At 39.9% G+C, this 15,907-nt stretch overlaps 1 long non-coding RNA gene across 1 annotated transcript; it reads right to left on the bottom strand.

Moving 5' to 3' along the window:
- Positions 1-284: 284 nt before the first annotated feature.
- On the bottom strand, positions 285-13,668 carry LOC125486635. The gene is made up of 3 exons (XR_007265264.1): positions 13,540-13,668; positions 1,883-1,973; positions 285-303 (listed from the first exon to the last, which is right to left on the bottom strand). It is a non-coding gene; the product is annotated as an uncharacterized LOC125486635 (long non-coding RNA).
- Positions 13,669-15,907: the final 2,239 nt, after the last annotated feature.

Raw genomic sequence — 15,907 nt, 5'->3', positions numbered from 1 at the left:
TGTTCTACTGAAGGTGATTAACCTTCATGGAAACAGTCTTTCATCCGTCAATGACTTCACAGCCCTGTATGTGTTTAGAACTGGCATTGCAATCTGACTATTCAGCATTCATAGTGCAGAGATTCTTTAGGTTTACCGCCACAATTTGATCCTGTACGGCGAGAATTTATTGTCGAATCGAAGATGAGTTTGTTGTTTTGTTTAATCCAGCTCTTGGAGCAGGGATTTTGCTGCTGGTGGGTGGGGAACGCCCTTTGGTCCCAGTGGGACCAGACTTAGAAGTAGCCAGAGTCCCAGATTTTTCTGTTTAAAGAACAAAAAAAACATTTATTTGACTTTAATAAGTATTTTTCTTTTTAGCTGTCCTAATAGTATGAACAGTGATAAGAAACATTAAGAGTTACTTTAAGCAAAGGCCCAAATGCTACAGTAGTCAAGGGGATGTGACAAGTTCACTGAAAGCAAAATTTTTAAGCAACCTGGCAGCAACAAACCAAGAAGATTGCTACATAGGAGCAGCCCAAAATATGTACAGTTTTCTGGTTGTTAATGTAAATAGAAAAAAGGTGGGAAGAAAATAAACTTTCACCTTGAGTTTGATGCACTTGAAAGACTCAGGGAGCAAACATATGTCCTCTGCAATAAATTATAGCAGCTTTCATTATAAATCAATACTCCAGCTGGAAGTGACTACCAGGCCTGTAACCTCAATGAGGTGAGCTAAGCACAAATCTCACATGTGTCAGTTATACTGTGATACATTAAATCCGTACTTAAAGTTGTGATTGCACTCCTGAAAAATTGTAACTTCATATGAAACACTGATTCTCAAAAGAATGCATGTTGAAACTAGATTCTGTAGGGTCTTCTTTATCAGATTACAAAAAAACCTTGTAAGTTGAGGTATTTTACATTGTTACATTAACAAATTAAATAACTTTTTACTGTAATTAATACTGTACTTATGCTTGCTATGGATCTTCCTAAACCTCCCACTGCCTGGAGATTCTTCCCCTCCCTGGTCTTCTGATTTGCAGCCCTCAGAGAAGATTCAATCATGTAATTTTGTTCAATGGCAAGGGGAAATAACTGGACCCTCTCTTGCTGGGAATGGTCATTGCTTGTGTATCACAAGTCAGTTGGCACTCAAGCACTATCAAACTTGAATAGATTGCTGCATATAGGAACAGACTGCTTCAGTAGCTGAGAGTTCATAATGGTAATTAACAGTGAAATCATCAATAAATATCCCCACATTGCACATTAATTATCTTTCCTCCAAAAATAATAAAACTGCACCTGCTTGGGTCAGGACATCACTGAAGATCACTTCTGAAGAAGGGTTTTTGGACCCAAAACTTTGACTCTACTTTCTCTCCACAGATGCTGCCAGACTTGCTGAGTTTATCCAGCAATTTCTGGTCTTGTTTCTGATTTCCAGCATCTGCAGCTCTTTGGTTTTTAAGGAACATGGCATGTTCACCTTCATTGCGAGAGGTTGGAGTGTAAGAGAAGGGAATTTTTTTGCAATTATAAAGGGCATTGGTGAGACCGTATATGGACTGCTGGATACAGTTTCAGACTCTTTACACAAGCAATGACATGCTTGCCTTTTACGAGGCAAAGGTTTACTCTATTGATTCCTGGAATGAAAGGGCTGGCCTATGAGGTGAGATTCAGAAGAATGAGTTGATCATCTCTGGAATTGAGAACAATGACTAGTGATTTGGTCAAAAATTACTGTTGCTGTATTTTTAAAATGACATTTACAAATCTTTAATTGTGCAAGCATAATCATTTACTCCAATGCATCCATTTCAAATGGATGAATTAGCTAAAATTTGGCTCTTAAGGTGGCTCTAATTTATACAAAACAAGTTACCTTGCTGGAGTTGCTGGGTCCTCTGTAATGTCTGCATTCGGCGGGGGTTCATTTTACAGCCGTCTCTTCCCATGAGATGCACTTTCCAGCCCTAGAAGGGTTAGGAGAACAAGAAAGCCTCTGTTAGTTACAATCTGTCTGGTGAGCAGCTCCTTGTGAAGCAGGGTTGCAGACAGGGCCTCTGCTGAAATCTGTACAAACCACACAGGGCGAGTAGGTCAGCATGTCTGCCAGATAACCTAATTTTTGCTTCAATATACAAAGCCATGGCTTTATTCAAGGGCTGAACATCTTTAATGGAGTGGAGCCTTAAAACAGCAGCATAGTATTTTACTCATCATATTTTTTTCTTTTAAAATCACTACGCTGTGAAATAGTGGTTGAATTTACTGCAATGTAAACTATGAAATGGTAACATTTTCAGGAAAGGAATTTCAAATCTCAAATCAGAATGGCTAACAATCTATATTTTCAGTTTTTGGTTACAGTTCTGACCTTTCTTCATTTCCATGTGCTAAGTATTAATTATTTATACTGCAGTAATGATAGCTGTACTCTCCACAAAACTTTGGATTTGCCTTTCTAACAACTGTAGCTGAACTCTGCCATAACCCCTTGCATTTTTCTTGGATCAAATGGAAGAACGGGCACCGAACTCAAACGGTTACCTCTTTTTTTCTCCACAGACGTTAGCTGACCTGAACATATCCAGCAATTTCCATTTTAGCTTGTTGTTTGCCATATATGGCCTGTTCTAGGAGGTCAACTTGTACTTGAGTTTAGCATTCCTTCACAGAAAAGGGCAGTGGTAGTGGCTGGTGTGGTTGACTTATATGTTGAGTCCAGGCCTAAACAGGATTTTCGGCACGGGAACAATGGGGCTCTCTTATGTAGTGGCTGACTCGTCTTGATTAAAAAAAATTAATGGGATGTGGGTATCCCTGGCTGGACCAGCATTTATTGCCCACCCCTAATTGCCCAAAGGGCATTTAAGGGTCAACCACATTGCTATGGGTCAGGAGTCACACGTAGGCCAAACTAGGTAAAGGCAGATGAGGTTTTGAATATACTATGCCACCACCTACCCTTATGGTTAGCTTAACAGCATCATATACAACACTGAACAGCAGGAGCAAGGGTTATGAGAAATTACTTTAAGTTTTTTTTAAATTTACTTGCAGGACATGGGAATCACTGGCTGGCCAGCATTTACTGCTGTACCCAGTTACCTTTAAGAAGTGTTTAACCAAGTGATCTGCAAATACAACAGTCTATCCTTATGAAACAGAACTCATAGTATCCGATCTATCTTTTTTTAACTGATAACCAAGGTGGAAGATATGAGATTGAATAAAAAGAACAGACTAAACCAGTCAGGCAGGTCCATTTGGTTGATACCAAGCTCAGAAATACAGTTTGAGGAACTTCAATAGCTTTTAGATTTTAGAAACAAAAACTTTGGTGAAAGATAATACAATAAAATAAACTGTTTTCAACATAGTAAGGCCGTAGGGAGGAACATGTTTGTAGAACAGCATGCTGGCAGCTGAGAATGAGCCAACAAAGACAGTCTGCAAGTGATAATGACCAAGTAATATCAGTAGTATAGAAAACCAAGAATTTTTTCAGCAGGGAGTAAAGTTGGAGAACTGTTCAAAGGTTACTCATCATCAGTGAAGCCTTTTCTTTTGTTCTGCCCAAAATTGCTATTGACAGAGTGGAAGAAATTATCCACAATATGAGACCTATCGGGTCTGCACTTAACCTCCAAACAGCAAACCACCCAGACCCAGCTTCACACCCTATCCCTGTAACGTGCATTTACCATGATTAATCCACCTAACCTGCACACTTTTGGACTGTGGAAGAAAACCGGAGCACCCGACAGAAAACCACAATGTCATAGGGAGAATGTGCAAACTCCACACAGACAGTCACGCTACACTAAAGCCAAACCCAGGCCCCCTGGCGCAGTGTGGCAGCAGTGCTAACCACAATATGAGACCACCATTTATAAACAGGATGAGGTCATTCAGCCCTTCAAGCCTGATCCATGAAACAAATCCACAACAGTGGATTCACCTTGGCCCCTAACACCTAAACATTTTGTGAAACCAATATCAATCTCAAGTTGAAATTTTCAAATCAACTTCCCATCTCAACAGCTTCTCAGGAGAGTTCCAGATCGCGTGCTTGTGCATTAAGCACTTCCCGAGTTCATTCTTGAATGCTAATCTCTAATTTTCCTCACATGGGCTGAGCAAATAATTGGAAACATTAAGTAGATAAAAAATATTTGCTTTCACAATGGCAGAGATGCATGTATTCAATTTGAAGTTGGGAGAATAGGTTGAGACACAAGAGATAGCAGTTGTTCACCTAGAACAGATACACATCAAAAAACCATTTTGTTGAACTTCCACAGGAGTTCTTTCAAATATTTACTGTAATTTTGGCAGAGTGTTACGGAATCAGAACAATAGCATCTGTAGGAAGGAGGAAAGATGTAACACGATATTGTTTTTGACTCCGTCAAGTCACATACCAAGTTAGAAGTTAACTTTACTCGCAAACAGACATGCTCAGCTTTTCACAAACCTTAATAATAGATAGTTGGCTCATGTGAAGGAGGTACATGGCAGAGGACACACAAGGAGGAAGTTCAGTTTAAGAACTACCATGAATGTCTTCTTGCAATTTTGCCTCTACTTGGATGTGCTTTTATAATTTAGTTCACATTCCTTAGTTAATGTCCAAGTGCTTGAGATTCCTGGGGCATTAAGGCCAGCTCTAGGAGAATGAACCTGTACAGGTAGGACAAGGTTGTACCTAAATAAAGCAAGGACCAATTTTCTTGTCAAGCAATTTGACAGTTCTATTGAGGAGGGCTGCTGAAACTAACTAATTGTTGGAACTAGGAGATAATGTTACAGATGAACACCAATAGAAAAGTCAAAGTGCGCAGAACATAATAGCTTCTCCTTCCTAGGCAGTCCTACTGGATTGAAGACGACTCACTTCTTCTCTCTGTCCCCCTCAAAATAGTACTGTTCAGTTCATGTGCTCTGTCCTCATTCTTCATTCCAAAATATGTAACTTTACACTTTTAGTAAATTTCAGCTGTAATGCACCTGCCATTTCACTAGCCAATGTCCTCCTAAAGTCTGTTCCTGATTATTAGAATCAGAATCCTTACACAGTGCGAAGAGGCCCTTTGGCCTATTGGGTCTGCACCTAACCTCCAAAGAGCATCCCACGCAGACCCAGCTCCACACCCTATCCCTGTAACGCGCATTTACCATGACTAATCCACCTAACCTGCACATTTTTCGACTGTGGAAGGAAACTGGAACACCCAGCAGAAACCCACATAGACATAGGGAGAATGTGCAAACTCCACACAGACAGTCACCCAATGCTATGATCAAACCCAGGCCCCTGGTGCTGTGTGGCACCAGTGCTAACCACTAAGACAGAATGCTGGCAGCTAAGAATGAGCAAACAAAGACAGTTTGCAAGTAATAATAACTAAATAATGTTAGTAGCATAAAAAATGTTTATTTTATAGTATTATCTATCAACTCAGTTTTTGTTTCCAAAATCTCAAAGCTATTGAAGTTTCTCAAACTATTTCGAGCTACTGTGCCATTCTAATTACATTTCCAAGTTTTCTGTCATTCATGAACTTAAAAATTATGCCTTTTATACTCAACTTCATGTTATTATTCAATATCAAAAAGAACAATGGCCTTAAAATCAACACTGGGATTTTCCGTTCTGGACTTCTAAGTTTTAAAGGAGTCTATTATGTGGTTTAACAAATACCTTAAGACCAATGCAGACCATCTTCAACTCTCTATAATCCTTAACAAAATTTCTCAAACACTTCTTGCTTTGACCAGATCTCTACTAAATGTTACTTATAAACCTATGTTTTTCAAGTGACAATTAACTTTGTCACAATTATGAGCTGGCAAGCATGTGGTTACTAGGCTTATTCCCTTTTGTTTTTAAAACAGGCATCTCTAACCCTCCATATCATATGGAGATACACATGAAAAAGATGTGGACAAACCCATTCTAAATTCCCTCTGCAACCTAGAATATATCGAATACAGACTGGGCGACATTTGTATTATGAGTGCTTAAAGTAGCTCCTTTTATCTATTTCAATCCTATCCAAATTTTCTGTACATTGTTCCTTTACTGTAACATCAGTGGCAAATTCTCTCTGTGAAAACAAACCACCCAGTGCTTTAAATGTTACATATGAAAAAGGAACCAAGCAGTCAGTTTCATACTGGCTCATCCATTATGCTAGATATCCCAATGGAAGAAATCCTCCAGTACACTCGTTACTGAATTCTAGCATTGACTCTTCCAACTTCTGATTGCTGAATTAAATATTTATATATAAGATTTAACAATGGAATATTTTAATTTATCTTTCCTTTCAAGATACTTGCATTTCAAATAGAGATAAGAATTTAGACAATGAATAGGCAAATTTTTATGCGCCCATAAAAGCATAAAAATTAAATTACTCTGGCTTCCTTGTTTTGCAGTAAAGGAAAATTTATGCCATTGACAAGAAAGCCTATAGTATAAAATGCATGAATCAACTGAGTAATGAAAGAAAGAAGCTAATATCAGATGAAGAGCAACTTAGATAAGCTAAAAAAAAAGTTACATCATAATAAAAATTTAATGACTCCAGATTTTGTTGGAGCTTGTGTGTTCAACTGTGTGCACTATTGCTGGAGGCAATGGCCTATCCCTACTTTGTAACAGATAGTAGATGCTGAGGCCCAGATATTTACTGTTTCAGGTTTTGACTGGCAAGTTTGAGGGAGGGTGTATAAGGTGTTGTGGAATTACCAGAAGACTGAAAGTATAACTTTCCAAGCACTCTTGAGTTTTAACTCAGTTGAGGGCTGTCACAGGAGACTGGTGGAGGGCTCAAAGGATTGTGGAAGGGGGAATGAATAGCTGAGGGCCAGGCAAGACGGCCTCCTTTCACGATGTAATAACTTTATGATACCATGTGAAGGGGGCGTTCCTTATTGGTTCCTGGAGTAAGTTTTCCTGTTCTGCCTGGCCCACAAGTAGTGCCGTAACTGCACCTACAAATGGATCCAGCCCTTCCTGTCTTTTACTTACCAGTTTTCCCAGATGGCATCAGTTAAAAGCAGAAATCCTAGTATAAGACAATATACAGTTTCAAACAGTTTTTCCAACCGACCTAGACCATGAAAGCAGATTGGTCACCTACCCATCATCATGCCTCTGGTAAAACTAGATGTGGATAAGTGTGAAGTGTGCTGACTACTATCTCCATAAGACTCAAATCCACAAAGCTTTAGGGGTTGAAACTATGCCTGAAGTGATTATAATACAGAAAAGATGCTAAATGTTTTTCTGCACTTCAGTTTGTTCTAAAGTCCAGTCTGAATAGAGAATTGGCTTTTGCCAAGCCACAGCTCCATTTCCACAGCAGAACAAATGTGATGGCTTTGCTTCCCTCTGTTTCATCATTCCTGGAATTATTCTGGAGTTTTGCTCTTGTTTCAGTATATATCACCATGTCAAGGGTTCACCAAAACATATCTTTTGAGTATCCTTCTTGTTGTTGAATGTTACAATCCATTGTAGCTTTCACCAGTTGCTCAGTTATTACAAATGATAAAAGCAAATGTATGAAAACAGTTCATTACACGCATTTCCACAGCTGCACTGTTAATGTTATACAATAACAATCACGAGTAATCCACCCTGGAGGATAACATGCTCAATAACCCTAGTCCACTCATCAGCAACCGCATCACAGATGTGTTACAGCACGAGAGGCCATTCAGCCCACCGTTCCCGCACCAAAGTATTATCATTCTGCAATGAAAATACTGAATGCCACACATTTCTTGGAAGTCTGCATTGCTCCAGTTACCAGCATGTCTGCATTTACTGTTCTGAGGTCTCTGATCAGCCATTATTTCATTACCAGTTATGACATTTGTATGGAATTTTATGTATTATATGTTACAACTCTTTGATTAATCATTACAAATCTGATCAAAATCTTAACAAAAGGAAGTGCTGAACATTTTAATTTAAAAAAAAACGTTAACAGGACATGGGTAGGCCAGCATTTAATGCAGGCAGACAAAAGTCAATCACGTTGCAGTGGATCTGGAGTCACATGTAGGCCAGGGCGGGCAAGGATGACAGACTGCCTTTCCTAAGGGACTTAAGCATCATTAGGCTATCTTTTTGTTTAAAATTCCAGATATACCTTGAATTCAAATTTTACTATCAACTATGGTGGCATTTGAACCCATGTCCCCAGAACATTAGCCTGGGATTCCGAGCCCAGTGACACTACACCACAACACTACCAGCTAGGTCCAATTTGCAAAACATGATAGGAATGAAAAAAGTTCCACACAGACACTTGCACTACCAATCCTGCTCTAACTGGCACTAATCTAAGCAGCTTTTCTGAGAGATTCAATTGAAGAAAATCACTTCTAATCGGATTTCTACAACTGGAAATACACTAATTCTAATGAAAGCACAAAAACACAAATGTTACATTCGATCCAATTAACATCTGACTAATTGGTGATCAGTAAAGCTGAACTCTATTCTCTGTATTAAATGTTGTGCATACATAACCAATAATTACGCTTCAAAAGGTAATCCAATTGTTTGAAGTTCCTTGCTGTACTAGGTACCTTGTAGGTATTAATTTACTTATTATACTCAAGTTGAAAACTTGCCAATAGCTCAGAAATGTAGAAATTACATGGCTTCTTCCTTTACTATCTACCTTCCTGCATAAAATGATTGTGGATTTGTTAACTAATGACAGTCAATCTCTGTCAGTCAGATTTTAGCAGTGCTAATCGCAATGGCAGAAAAGCTTTGGAAAGCAGGCCCAAAGTCACCAGTTTCTCTAAGCATGCTGCAGTTACTGCAAATTTCTTAAATTACTCATATGCTTTCACACAATATATTATATCCATTTCCATGAACTTTTTAAACAGCATACGTGAACATAATGTTTCTCCATATTAGTTTGAATTTACTGTAGAAGGCAAAAACACTTATGTTCCAGGGTAAATAAGTTGCAGTATTTGTATCTTCCTTGATAAAGATTGATCGACTGTGTAACAGTTGTCTTGCTTCCTCCGGTCCCACTTTCTACCCTATCCCCTGTTTTCCTTCTGATCTAGGATGCAGACACTAGCCTCATTTCAGCAATAGCAAATGATGATCTTCAAGCTTCACCAGTTCTAACGTCATATGATACAGGATCAGAATTAGACCATTCAGCCCATTGATTCCAATCCACCATTCAATCACGGTTGACAGGTTTCTCAACTCCATTCTCCTGCCTTCTCCTTGTATCCCTTGATCCCCTTACTAAAATATACTCAACGTCTTGGCCTCCAAAACTTTCTGCGACAATGAGTTTTATGGATTCACCACCCTCTGACTGAAGAAATTTCTCATCTCCGTTCTAAAGGGTCCTCCCTTTACTCTGAGGCTGTGCCCTCAGGTCCTAGTCTCTCCGACTTGTGGAAACATTTTATCCATGTCCACTTTATCCAGGCCTGTCAGTATTTTGAGAGTTTCAATCAGGTCCATCTCCACATCCTTCTAAACTCCATTCAGTACAAACCCAGAGTCCTTAGTCACTCCTCATATGACCAGCCCTTCATCCCAAGGATCATTCTTGTAAACTTCCTCTAATTGGCCTCCAAAGTCAGCACATTCTTCCTTAGATGCTCACAATATTCCAAATGTGGTCTGACTAGAGCCTTATACAGCCTCAGCAGTACACTTCTGTTCTTGTATAATAGCCCTCTTGAAGTAAATGCTGACACATTCATCAGTCATGGCATTGAGTATAACAGCAAAGAGACAATGTTGAAGTTGTACAATGTTGGTTAGGCTAAAACTCGAGTATTGTGTGCAGTTCTGGTCACCTCACTACAGCAAGGATGTGACTGCACTAGACAGGGTACACAGGAGGTTCGAGAGGATGAATCCTGGGATGGAGAAACTGAGCTATAATGACAGCATAAACAGGTTTGGATTGTTTTCTCTAGAGCAGAGAAGACCGAGGGGGGACATGATTGAGGAATATAAGATTATGAGGGCAGGCAATAGCCTAGTGGCATAGCCACTGGACTGTGGAATTTGAATTCAATTAACATCTGGAATTAAGAATCTAATGATGACCATGAATCGTCCATTTGACCTGAAACATTAACTCTTGATTTCTCTTAACAGTTGCTGCCACACCTGTTGAGCTTTTCTAGCAACTTCTGTTTTTGTTACAGGAATTTAGTTAGGAATCAGAAAAGAACACCATGGTGCACAACAAGAGAGTGGTCTGGTAATTTTCCCCCTCACGCAACAGGAACATCTGTACAAAATAATTGTTGAGAGTGAAATAAATTTTAAGTTTCAGTAGAAATACAGAAGACACTAAGATTTCAAAGAGGAGTAAATGGGTAATTATTTCACACTGTCTGACTCAGTGTGTCAATACTCCTCCAAAAATAATCCATTGAAAAAGTTCTTTCAAAAGCACACAGTGAACTAAAAGCTTAAATAATTAACAATTTGGCAGGTTCTATTGTGTAAGAGGAGATCTTATGCACCAAATAATCAATAGAGTCAGGCAGCACTTGGTTGCACTGCGCATAATTAGCTGTGAAATGCTGAGATTCCAGTTTATATTTCCTGATACAGGAAGTTCCCACAAAGACAGACACTGACAATCACCTCTTCACCACTCTGAGCCTCACGTGGTAGATTACACAACCGGATTGGCAGAAATCTACTTGACAGCCTTCTGTGATGGAAAATGAAGAACTGCAGACAACATTGGAAAGGAGCTAGTGGACTTGGAGATCGACCATACTAATCACTCTAGACAAATCAAATGAAAAATCAAAGAAGCATTATTCTGAATAAAAATGAGAAAGTAGATGACAAATCATTGTGGACATCATCATGTCAGGCTATACAGCTGAAAGTGGGGCACTCGTTCTAAAAGTAGATCCTCTTGCTGTCAGAGTACAGGCTTTGATTGTTCTAGAAGCTGTACACCAAGCCAAAATAAATGAATGAAAAATTAAATGTGAATAATAAGTTTAAACCTCTTTAGAATTAGATAGAGCTGAATTGTCCATTTGTTTTCAGTATAAGGTTAATTAGTCCCATAAATAGTTTTTCACCATTTTGATTTTACAAACACTGGTTGAACTTGTGCTAATGATCAGCTACCCACGTATTCGAAAGCTTCACAAGAATACTGATTTGTTGTTGGCGAACATAAAGTCAGAGTGCCAAAATTCCTCAGCAAAATCTGAAAGAGTGTTCTATGCAAAAGGGAAAAAGTCTACTTTTGAACTAGTATGCAGGTATGTGCTGTCAACTATGTTGAAGCTTTTGTCAGTATGATGAATACTATCCTCAATGTTAAAGCTCCACTTGACAGTCACAGATCACAAAATCATTCCAGAAAGGCAAGTGGCAAGTTGGAAATTTGGGACACACTCTTTGAGGACAGCATCTTCCCATCCCTTCTGTCCTATTAAAAATTATTTTATAAAAGCCAGTTGCTCAATTCCACCCATCTGCTCACATCAAATACATTATGGCATGAGTAACCTATTATCAAGGTCAACTAGTTAAGTAAGGAGTTCGACTAACCCACAGGTAGTTCTTTAAATATAGCAGGTGGGCTGCCAATTATGGTACTTGCCCACCTTGTGTATTACAGAGATGGGTGGAAAGGTAACGGACTGGTCATTTGATGTATTTTACATATATTTAATAAACAGTGGGGTAACAGAAAATCCAGTCTACACAAGAATAAAGAATTTAACATTTCTATTATCCCATAAAAGAAACAGATTTTTCTTTTTTTGGACACCAGAATCCATTAATACCTCACTCTCTTGCGATGCTAATTTGTTCAAGAATATTACAGTTGGACCTCCCTGATGATTGTCCCTCTCTGCAGTGAATACAGGTGCAAAGTATTCGTTTAAAACCTTCAGCTCCACACACACATTATCACTTTGGTCCCCAACAGGCCCTACTCTTATTCTAGTTATCTCTTGCCACTAAGAAACTTAGAAAACGCCTTTGGATTTTCCCTAATGTTACCCACTAGTGCTTTTCCATGCTCCCTCTTTGCTCTCCTAAATTTTCTTGGTATGTAACACCATGGGCATTCACTGCTTTGAATCCTCAGTATCTGCCATAAGCTTCTTTGTTTTCTCCCTTATTCAATTGTGTACATCAATCAACACTCAGGGTTATCTGGAATTTTAGGTCCCACCTTTTACCTTTATGGGAACATCTGGCCCTGCACAATCAATGTTACTTTTTTGAATGACTTGCACTGCTCTGGTGGGGATTTTCAGTTCAGTTCATAGAATCCCTCAAATGTGGAAATAGGCCATTTGGCCCAACAAGTCCACACTGACCTTCTGAACAGCACCCCACCCAGTCCCTGCAACCCTGCATTTGCCATGGCTAATGCATCCAATCTACACACCCCTGGACACTGTGGCAATTTTAGCATGGCCAATCCACCTAACCTGCACATTTTTGGACTGTGGGAGGAAACCGGAGCATCTGGCGGAAACCCACACAAACATGGGGAGAACATGTAAACTCCACACAGACAGTTGCCAGAGGGTGAAATCAAACCCAGGTCCCTGGCACAGTGAGGCAGCAGTGCTAACCACTGAGCCACTGTACTGCTCTTGTAAGTTGCTGCTCCCAGACCACTTTGGCCACATCCTGTGTTAGTTTGGCCTTCTTGAGTGAACCCCTGGAAAGTAACTGGCCCGGGTGGAGTCCACAGCTGTGCGCTCAGCTCCTGTGCGGACCAGCTGGTGCGAGTATTCGCAGATATCTTTAACTTCTCCTCACTATGATCTGAGGTCCCACTGGTTTCAAGAAGACCACCATCATTTCGGTGCCAAAGAAAAATCACGCCGCTTGCCTCAATGACTACCATCCGGTGGCTCTGACCTCCATAATTATGAAGTGCTTTGAGAAGTTAGTCATGGCCCACATCAACTGCAGTCTACCAAACTGACTCGATCCTTTGCAATTTGCCTACTGGTGCAACAGGTCCACAGTAGACACCGTCTCTCCAACCCTACACTCATTCCTGAAAATGTGGAGAACAAGGATACCAACATCAAGTTCCTACTTATTGCCTACAGTTCCATCTTCAACATCATAATTCCAAACAAACTCATCTCTAAACTCTGAGACCTAGGTCTTAGCCCCTCCTTGTTTAACTGGATCCTTGGCTTTCTGACCCATAGACTGCAATCAGTAAGAATAGGTGACAACATAATCCTTAACTCCGGTGCCCAGCAAGGCTGCTTACTCAACCCCCTACTATACTCCTTATACACTCATGACTGCTCGGCCAAATGTCACCCCAACTCCATCTGCAAGTTTGGTCAGATCTCAGACAACGATGAGACAGAATACAGGAAAGAGACTGAATGCTTAGCAGCCTGGTGTAAACACAAAATCTCTCCAATGTCAGAAAAAAAAAGCTGGTCACTGACTTCAAGAAGCGGAATGGGGGGCATGCCCCTGTCTGCAATTACCGTGCTGAGGTGGAGATGGTCGAAAGCTTCAAGTTTCTGGGAGTGCTGATCACCAACAAACTGTCCTGGTCCACCCACGTCGATGTGACAGCTAAGAAAGCACAACAACATCTCTACTTCCTCAAAAGGCTAAGGATATTCAGCTTGTCCACAAGGACTCTCACCAATTTTTATAAATGCACCACAGAAAGCAACTTATTTGATTGCATCACAGCGCAGTTTGGCAACTCTTCCCAAGACTGCTAGAAACTACAGAGAGTCATGAACGCACCCAGTCCATTACGAAAACCAGTCTTCTATCTTTCCCACTGCCTCAGAAAAGAAACCAACATAATCAAAGACCTTTCCCAGCTTAGTTATACTCTTTTCCACCCTCTTCCATCAGGCAGAGGATATAGAAGTTTGAATACACGTACGACTAGATTCACAAAAACTTCTTCGCCGCTGTTATCAGACTTGTAAACGGACCTCTCAAATGTTAATTGTAATCACTCTCTGCTCCTCCTCAGTGGCTGTAACATTATATTCTGCACTCTGTTCTGCTGCCCTGATGCACTTTGGGTAGTGCGATCTTCCTGTATATGGTGCAAAACAACACTTTTTGCGAGGCAATGGCCTTGTGGTATTATTGCTGAACTGTTAATCCAGAGCCCCAGATAATGTTCTGAGAACCCAGTTCGAATCCCACCACGGCAGATGGTGGAATGTGAATTCAAAAATTATCTGGAATTAAGAGTGTAATGCATACCATAAATCCATTGTTGATTGTCGGGAAAAACCCATCTGGTTTACTAATGTCCTTTAGGGAAGGAAATTGCCATCCTTACCTGGTCTGGTCTATATGTGACTCCAGGCCCACAGAAATGTAGTTGACTCTTAACTGCCCTCTGGGCAATTAGGGATGGGTAATAAACACTGCCTGGCTAGCAATGCTGTCATCCCCATGAATGAATAAAAAAACTTTTTACTGTATCTCAGTACATGACAGCAATAAATCAATCTTCTTCAAAACTCCAATTCCCCTAAAAGTGTTCAGGTTCAACTCCAAGTCCACAACTAACAGAGTAGCTCTATGAAATTTGCTTGGTTTAATTTAAATACCCAGGACAAAGAAACGATGATTGTACAATGAAATTAGTCGACGCCGGATATATAGGATACGTAGTCAAGTATATTATGGCAACATGAAGACTGTTGCTGCCAGGAGTTGAATACGTAAAGAACTACAAGCTGTGTGTTCCTGGAAAATACTAGCATAGACACATCATTCTATGTATTTATCAGACAGTTTCTGATGTTGTTTTCTTTTTAAGTTTGCACAATCTAATTTACACATCTTTTCAGATAATTATACCCTGGAAAAAATGTAATTTCTTGTTATTGAGACATTCATTCCTGACTGTCTTCTAAGCCTTTGTGGTTCAAGACCCAGAACTTCCAAGGACATATAAAAGTTAAGTGGTTTCACCAGCAGACCCAATGCAAAGAGGTCACAAATACATTACTTGATTGCAGAAACTGGTAAATGTCATTCAAAAACCACAATGACTGTATACTGATTGATGGAAAAGAAAGGCATTGATAACAAGTGCTTAAGTACTTAAGCAGTTAATGAAATATTCTAGTGCAGTCTGTTGGCTGAGGTGTTACACCACCATTGTGCAACCAACTTATCTGCCGGACTAATTCTGCAAAGGCGTTCTCTTAACAATGCACCGCCCTAAAATAATACGAAACAGCAATAGCCAGATAAGTTACAAACTCTCAGGTCGTCAATATTGAGCATATGCCAATCTGTAACTGAAATCAGGGGTGGGATTTATTGGGTCAGGAAGCCAGATAACTTTACCTCAGCGGGTCCTGGAACCAGTTAATTTCCTGCCATCACTTGCTGGCTGCGGTCATACCTAACAAAAAAGAAGCCCAATTATCTCCAACTGTGTCATCAATCACCTTCCCTTCAGTGTAACGTCAGAAGTCAGGATGTTTACTGATGTTTGCACAATTTTCAGTGCTATTTATGACTCTTTAGGTATTTAAGTAATCCATGGCCATATGTAGTACGACCTGGACAACACCCAAACTTGGGCTGAATCGTGGCACATCTCAGTAGTGCCAGGCAAAGTCTATAAAACCATAACACATGGGAACAGATGGAAGTCATTCAGCGCATCAAATCTGCTCTATAATTCAATGAGATCATGGCTGATCTGATAATGCCCAACATAATTTTCTTGCTTTTTCCTGTTAAACCTCAATTCCCTCACTGATTAAAAATATCTAATCTCATCCTGAATATACACAACGAGCCAGTCTCAACAGCCCTCTGCTGTAAAGATTCACTAAGAAAAGAAAGCAGCTGCTCACA

This window comes from Rhincodon typus, chromosome 31 (assembly GCF_021869965.1).
Source record: "Rhincodon typus isolate 14 chromosome 31, sRhiTyp1.1, whole genome shotgun sequence".
Lineage (NCBI taxonomy): Eukaryota > Metazoa > Chordata > Chondrichthyes > Orectolobiformes > Rhincodontidae > Rhincodon > Rhincodon typus.
Note: the sequence above shows the minus strand (reverse complement) of the source record. Positions and strands in the feature narration are given on the sequence as shown.